Raw genomic sequence first — 8,239 nt, forward strand, 5'->3', positions numbered from 1 at the left:
GAAAGAAAGAAAGAAAGAAAGAAAGAAAGAAAGAAAGAAAGAAAGAAAGAAAGAAAGAAGAAAAAAAGAAAATCATGAGTTATGTAAGTAAAATTTCAATCTGACACATATGAATTCCTCATCAGATTCTTGCCATATCTGCTACTTTCTATAGAAAAAATTTCCTGCAGTAGGCATTACAGGTTAAATTACAGAAAATAATTATTTCTTTTCTTACTCTTTCCTGTGACATTTCTAATCTTATTCATCCACTAAACACACAAGTAGTGTTCTAATGTTGAAGATGAAAAACTAGGCATTATAATTTTCAAAAGAGAAAGCAAAGTTCACACCCTCAGAGGTCCACAAAACAGTGGCCTTTATATTACAACATAATAAGTGCTGTGAAGAAGCTGCACAAAGTTAAGAATGAATAGATAAAGGATCATTTAACTGCCTCTGGGAGCCTGAGAGAGGTTGGCACATTGCCTATGAAAACTGTATAGAACAGATTAGAAATAAATAAATAAGGAAAGAGAAAGCATGCCTGGCTGAGGAAATCCTAGAGACAAAGAATTAGGGATGATAATTTAAGGAGTTGTACAAATTGCAGTTTGAATTCCTCTGCTCATGTAAGGAATTTTTTGGTTTCTATTTTTGTTTGCATGTTTTTGTCCACTATTTTTTCTCTATTTTTCCAGAAAGTGCTTGCAGGATTAGCTGTATTTGAAGGCACAGCAGACATCAGACAAGGACATTGTCCCCACTTCCATCTATGGATTAACATATGGAAGAACGGAAATGATTGTGGATTTGTCTCAGGCAAAATAGCCTATTTTTAAGATTGTGTAAAGATGTTTCACTAGTAGGACATATAAAATAGGAGGGGGAGAGGTGCCTGTTTCATTTACTAAATGGCATGAAAAGTAGACGGGACCAAGTGCGACATTAGCAAGGGCTTTGTAGATTTCTAAATGAGACGGGCAGTGTCACTGAAGTGATAAAACAAGTCCGCACAGTTTTATATTAATTAAAACAAGTCTTTGTAAGAGCTTTAGCATTCATACGTTCAACAGCAACAGCAGTCTCTGCTTCAACAGCTGTTTTATGTAGGTGACAGGCTGACAGGAACACAATCAAGAGTTTATTTCTGGTTGAATTTCAGTTTTCTCTTTCATTTGTAGGTTCTTGTTTGAAAAGAAGTACATCCATATTCTTTGCTTTGTCAGCAATCTTTCTTTTAAAGTTTTTGTAGCTTTTCATAGATAGCTGAGAAACACCTTCACTTTTTGTTATTTGTTACGTACGAATGCTGTCTGCTATAACTTTGAATTTGAAATAAGAAAAATAAAGTTTTCCACAGCTAATACCTGGGCTTGGCATATTCAGAACAAAACTTTCTAAACTTGCATAATAACTGGTATCACAGGAGAATTGTGTCACTGTAGGTTACCTAGTATTTGGTATTCAAGAAATGTTTAAATAGATCATGATAATGGGTTTCAACTATGACTAGAGTCAGAACAATGCTACACATTTTGAGAAATTAAATTACTTTAAGTGAAAGGATATTAACTCTAAATCATCACTAAGTGGCACATATATTTTCATGAGTTGTTCAGAGGAGGAAAATGTAACAGTTTTGAAGATACATTAGTGTTACGGGTCTAGGATATCGGTTAGCTCACTGCAGAGGTGTTTTCCCAAATGATATTCTTGTGAACAGGAAAAGTTATTGATAACAGATGATCACCCCTGTAATTAAAACTCTGATTCTGCTCTGATCCAGCACATTCTGGACATTTTCTGTACAATGTAAATTAAAACAGCAACAGTGAAAACAGAACAGACTGTTGAGTTCAATTTATTTCAGAAGTCAGTAATAATAGTCACTCCTAAAACCAAAAAATACAATTCAGTCAACAAATAAATTTATATACCTATATCTGTGTAGCAGGAAAGGGACTGCAAAGATGTCAGACAATGTAAATTACCACGTGAAGCATAAAATAGCAAAATATACATGCACTATTATTCAACATAATGGGAAAGGTTTTAATGTACTTGAAATTTCATTTAAAATTACTTTTATTTGTACCTATTTGGAGTACATGCTTCCACTCATCTTAGGAAGTGGTTATCTCCTTTCCTCTCTCCCTCCCCCCATCCTTGGCTCCCTCTGTCTCTAGGTCAACTTTTCTCATTTTCCTTGTTGTTGTTGTTGTTATCATTATTATTAATTTCTACTTCAGGTTTACAACCATTAAAGTTTGTTGGTACTGGTATCTACTTAATTGTTTTATTCCTAGCATTCCAGTTTTTGAAAGCCCACAACAAAGGAAGATATAAAACTTTTTCTTTTCAAATTCCTGTTACTTGAATTCTTCTATGTAATTTACATGAATTTCATACAAAAATTTAAAAACTGCACTCTTTAGCGTGTGTTAAATCCTTTTTTGTCCCCTGTATCAGGGACATGGCCTGGTCCCCAGACTCCTAAAACAAGTCACAGTGAAAACTGAAATTAAAATAGACAATGGAATATAGTTTTGGGAAATCCAGGTAGGTCAGAATTCTCTGGGAGTGAAGACATGAACTTTTCTTGCAAGCCCATATTTATTTCAAATTTTGAATGTGCAGGAAGTGGAGGGTGCTAGAGTCCACTGAAATTGGGACAAAGGCAGTACATTTTACTAACTAAGAGAACAGTGGTTTGATCTTTAAGGTTCGTAGCTTCATGGGTCTGGGACAGGCAGTATCAGCAGCCTGTATCTTCAGCTGCTTAAACTGGTGTTAGCTTGACTTCAGACCACTATGAATATGAGCTTTTCCAGCATCAAAGGTGATCCCTTCATGGGGATCAGTAATTTAACACTTACGTAATCTGCTCCCCACAGCCCTGCCTTGTATGTTAGCATATATGCATTGTTTTAAGTACAACACCTCATTTAATTCTCACAAGAAATACAGCAAGGCCAGAAATGCCTAACTTCATTTTACGTATATGTAAGATGTGCAGAGAGCTAATACAGATTGCCCTTGCATGTAGTGCTCTGCATTATCATATTATTAGAGTACAACTACACTGAAGACATAGTGAATAATGCCTCAAAGTTTCATTTCAGTATAGATAAGGAATATGCTTAGTGGAATGTACTTACAATATTTAATACATAAACACAGTAAAATCTATGGCATAATATTTTATTCACATGAAAAACTTTATTCAACAAGAATAAATTTATTGGCAGAGAATTCTGCAGAGTTAAAAGTCAAAAGAAGTGTTTATGATTACATAATCCTAAAAACTAAGTAGCAGGTAGAAGGTATAATTTTAGGACAGCTAAGCTTTCTATGAATGTACCTTTGTTAGACGGAGCTTGGAAAAAAAATAAAGGAAATGGGACAACATTTGATAGACTAGTAAATTGATGGCATACATTTTTGTAATAGCATTCGCACTATGGTTTTTAAAATAAATTTTGCTTTCATTTATATAACAAACAATTATAAAAGAATGTTATGCATTTTTTTCTTTATACTTACAAACTTCTCCCTTTCCACTGAAAATAAATATAATCATGTAGTGGTTGATACATGTGTCAGCTTAAGAAGCTTAGAAGTTTAAGTGACTCAGCAGGGCCAGGATCTCACTCGTAAACATCCTGATCCACAGGAGGATGACATGGACATGGTGTGAGCTCTGTACCCTCCCTAGGGTGTGCAAGCCCCTATTCCTCCGAGAAACTCTGGTCTTCACTGTCAGGGTGAAAGGAAGAGAGGCTTGCCAGATGCTCCACCTGCTGCCTTCCTTGCCTCTTGCTGTTCTGCTCTGCCAGGAACCACTGCTCTCCGCCATGTACTACTTTGCCATGAAGATAACCAAGCATGAACTGAAACAGCCAGAAACTATGAGCTAAATAAATCTTTCCTTCCTTAATTTTTTGTGTTGCCTATTTTGTCCCAGGAATCAGTAAAAAGTAACTGAGACAAATCATAAGTAACACTGAATTGGGCTGAAAATAATAATAGCAAATGAAGTTTTTAAAATTGTAATTAGCTTATATATAAATAAAAAAAAATCTGTAGTCTGCTTTATTTCCACATACATCTTAAAAATTCTAATTCAAGGTGAAATGTTATATTTAGGTTAATCTACTTGTAACATTTAATACATATTAACTTAAAGTATTTAATTAAAATAGAAAAGCACAAAGATATTATAGAATCATGAATCGCATTATGCTAAGAGGATCACAAGTGACATAATGCTGTGTGACTTCAATTCTTCAGTTCTACATGTAAACCTATTAATAAACACTTCCAAAGTGCAAACACTTACGTGTAGCACAGTCCACCAAGAAATCCATACTCAATGGTGGATGAGGCTGGAGAGCATAAAGAACAAGACCTCACTTAAGACTTATGATCGTAAAAGCTCTCCTGATCAAATGGTATCAAAAGTGAAAGCAGGCAGATATTAACTCAGGAAAGTTTTAGAAGTATGGACAAGAGAAGATGAAATGCAAGTGTGTCTCAAAGGCTATGAGAAAAGTACAGAGGTAAGAGTAAGATCAATATGTTCAAAAAATGTAAAGATGAGATAAACAATGTTGGCTACAATTGAAAAGGAGAAGAATGAGACTACACAGAAATATGAGAAAGTTCACAAAAAAAATATGAGTGTCTCAGTTACTCTTCTCTCATTGCTGGGACAAATACTAAACACCCAAAATGAAAGAAGGAAAGGTTGATTTAACTCACAGTTACTGGAGGTTTCAGTCCATATTCAGCTGGCTCCAAGGCAGAGTGGCACAGGGAAGAGAACAAGCATTCATGAGAATGGCAAAGAGCAAAAGGGAAGGAGCAGTGGCAACAATGGCTACAGAGAGAAGTCTGTCTCTCCTAAACTGCATTCAGGCTGTATGCCCCAGGCTGGGTGTAGTACTCATACCCATAACCCAAGAAGTACTAAAACCCATAATCCCAGCCTTGATCATGAATTAATCTCAAACTCTACAAGTTCCTGTCCCATGAATGCATGAGGCTTTGGGGGGACAACTAGACACAAACCACAACAATGGGTTTTATCCTTAAGTGAATGAAAACCAGAAGGATAGAGCAGGAGCAAGTAAGTGGGTTTACAGTTCCCAGAGCTTGTGTCTAGCGACATAAACACCAGCCAGTCATCAAGGAAGCTGAGGCAAGAATGAAAACAGGCGTCTGTTTTTGTCTAAAACATGTTGAGGTCAGTGAGGACAGAAAGAAGTGGATGGCTTTAAGATAGTTCCTCATTATTGAGAGAGAACACATTATTAAAATGAGAGAGAAAAATAAATTGAGGATACAGTTTCTGGTTTGAAAAACTACAAAATGCCAATATTGGCTGAGGTAAGTAATCCATGAGGATGATTAAATTTGATGAGGAAGGTGACATTATCAAATTTAGAGATTTTTCCTCCTGTCTTGAATAAACTTCTTCCTCATACTTATGTGGCTTGTGCTGCTTCTTTCTTAAAATATATGTTCAGATATGACCTTTCCTGATTTTGTTCTCAAATATCTATTTCATATCTTCATTGCAAGCTTGTTTAGAGGTTAGCGGAGACCAAGAAAATGGTCCTCCTCTATCAGGGTTGGGGTCCTCCTGTTCAACCGAGTCCACAATTTCATCAGAGTCATCAAGGTCACACACGCAGTGGTGAGGGAAGAAGGCGACATCTAGCAACCAGCCACATCAATCGGCTGGCAATCGGGGGGGACATATTGGAGAATGGTTGCTCTCACATCTTCATTTCTTCATTCTACTTATCAGAAATTAACCTGTCATATGTTTCTATTCCTATTTTTGCACCTGTGTAATTTATAACCCTAAGACAAAATATAACTTTGTCATTGTGTTGATTGTTCTACCCATACAGTGTAAAAACTGCTGGGCTCAGAGACCTGCAATAAGAATTAGTTGTATAAATTAATGTATAAATTATTTATTCCTTATCGTCAATGTTGTTAATTAAATGAAGTTAAATAAGACTGCTAATGATTATTATATTTAAATATCTTAAAAATTTCTATGTCTTTCTTTTTTCACTTTCCATATACATTCACTGTTTTCTTGAGAAAAAATATCACATTATTTACTTCAAGTACAAAAAATTGTTTAACAAAGATATAATATTTAAATGTCTGCCTAATCACTGCCGTGAACAATCTTATCATGTTCACTTTTATCCTTTAAGGCTTTTGTTCGGATTGTTCAGCCGTGTTTCATGTATCTCCTCTCTACAAGAAACTCAAATTTCTGTTTCTGTTTATTTATTCAGATTTTATGCAAAGGGATAAGTTATAACTCCTTGAGACAGAGCATCTCATTTTCAAGACACCCTACAGATATCAGCAATTACACTGCTACACAAAAGGTTTCCATCCAAGCAAGTAATTTGTTTTCTAGTGAAAAAGAAGGATATCGCTCCTCCAAAGAGATAATTTTTTTGTTTCTTTCATAACTGTGAATGACCTAGGAGACCTATCTGGTCTTTCCACAAATGAAATAAGGAAAATCCTTCGAGGGTAAAATATTATTTATTCTATGAGAAAACAATTTTAAATTAAAAAAGAAAGCAGCTGGTGTTGTGGCATGTTTGTGATTCGAATCACTTTCAGCTAATACAGTACTGCAGTACCCACTTAAAATATTTTTGCGGTGTGATACATAAGCACAAGGAAGAAATATTTTATTTAAGAATAAGCATTTCAGTAAGAAAAATATCACATTATCAAAATAAATGAAATATTGTCATGCACGAATATTTTGTAACTTACTGAAAACTATAATCAAGCAATACCTTTACCTTATACACAAGTTTCTCAGAAAAACTTTCAAAATTGCTGTGAAATAAGCTTTTACTTCATGTATAGGATAGAAAAAGTTCATTCATCAGGTAGTAGAATTAAAATAATTAAAATAGAAGCAATAAACTCTAATTCACTCATAATTATTGAAAATACATTTAAAACAGTTTTATCTTAACTTTTAACTTTCTTTTACTATATTTTTTATGGAGAAAATACCCAGTTTGTTAAGTTTTGTTAATTTTGCAGGGATTCCGCATTCTAGGCCGTGCACTGCAGACAGTCACACATGTATACGATGAAGCATTCTGCTCTGTGGCTACTTCCTTGCTTTAGGCCTTCACTGTACTCCATTTAGATTTTTAGTTGTCTCTCTTGTGTTATTACCAGTAGTTTCAAATCAATTAGAATGTTAGTTAATATCACTCTGCAATACAGCTCAAATATAGTAGAAAATGGCATAATGAACCAAAAACCTTGCTAAATCCTATCAACTTTTGTAACAGCCATGGTTTTAGATTAAAGTTGTTAGGCTCTTCAATTAATACAAGGTAAAGATGATATCAATTCTGCAGATCTGAAAAAATTAAAATATCAAATTTGGCAAGAAACATTGATTAAAATATACCAGGTGTTGAATGTCTTCTAATTATCTTCCATCTTTCTGGGCTAACAATGATACAGGTGACTTTTATTAAATAATATTTCTTAAAATATACTCTTAATAATGATTTTCAACCTACTCAAGGTAGCACACACTTGATTTCTTGCAACTTCAGCTAACAGAAGAACCTCAGCTGTCAGAAGCAGAAAGACCACAAGTTTGAGGTGAGCCTAGAAAATTAACTGAAATCTCACTTCAAAAAAAATTATATAGATATATGTATATATATATATATATATATATATATGATTAGAATGTAAATAAGTTCCTCCTGGGTTTAATCAGTAGTACTAAAAATATATTTTCAGACAGAGTCCAGTGGGTAGACTTTACCTAGAATTTACCTAGAAGGTTTAATTAACTTCAACCTTTATTTTCAGAATGCACTGTTCTGTGGAACATTTCCTAAACCACGTGCAAGCCAGTGGTGAAAAGAAATGTCTCCAATCCTAGCTACTTGAGAGGCTGAGAGAGAAAAAGCACACTTTTAAGGTCAGATTGTCAAGTTTAGTAAGACCCTTCCTTAAAATAATTTTAAATGGGGTAGGGTTGTAACTCAGCTCTCCCGTGCTTGCCTGGTGTACATAATGACCTGGACTCAAATTTTAGTACTAAAGGAGGAAGGAAGGAAGGAAGGAAGGAAGGAAGGAAGGAAGGAAGGAAGGAAGGGTTTTCAAGGGAAAGGGAGGAGAGGGGAAGGAAGGAGAGGGGAAGGAAGGGGAGGGGAAAGAAAAGGAGGGGAGA

The sequence above is a fragment of the Octodon degus genome, unplaced genomic scaffold (genome assembly GCF_000260255.1).
Source record: "Octodon degus isolate 3935 unplaced genomic scaffold, OctDeg1.0 scaffold00066, whole genome shotgun sequence".
Taxonomy (NCBI): domain Eukaryota; kingdom Metazoa; phylum Chordata; class Mammalia; order Rodentia; family Octodontidae; genus Octodon; species Octodon degus.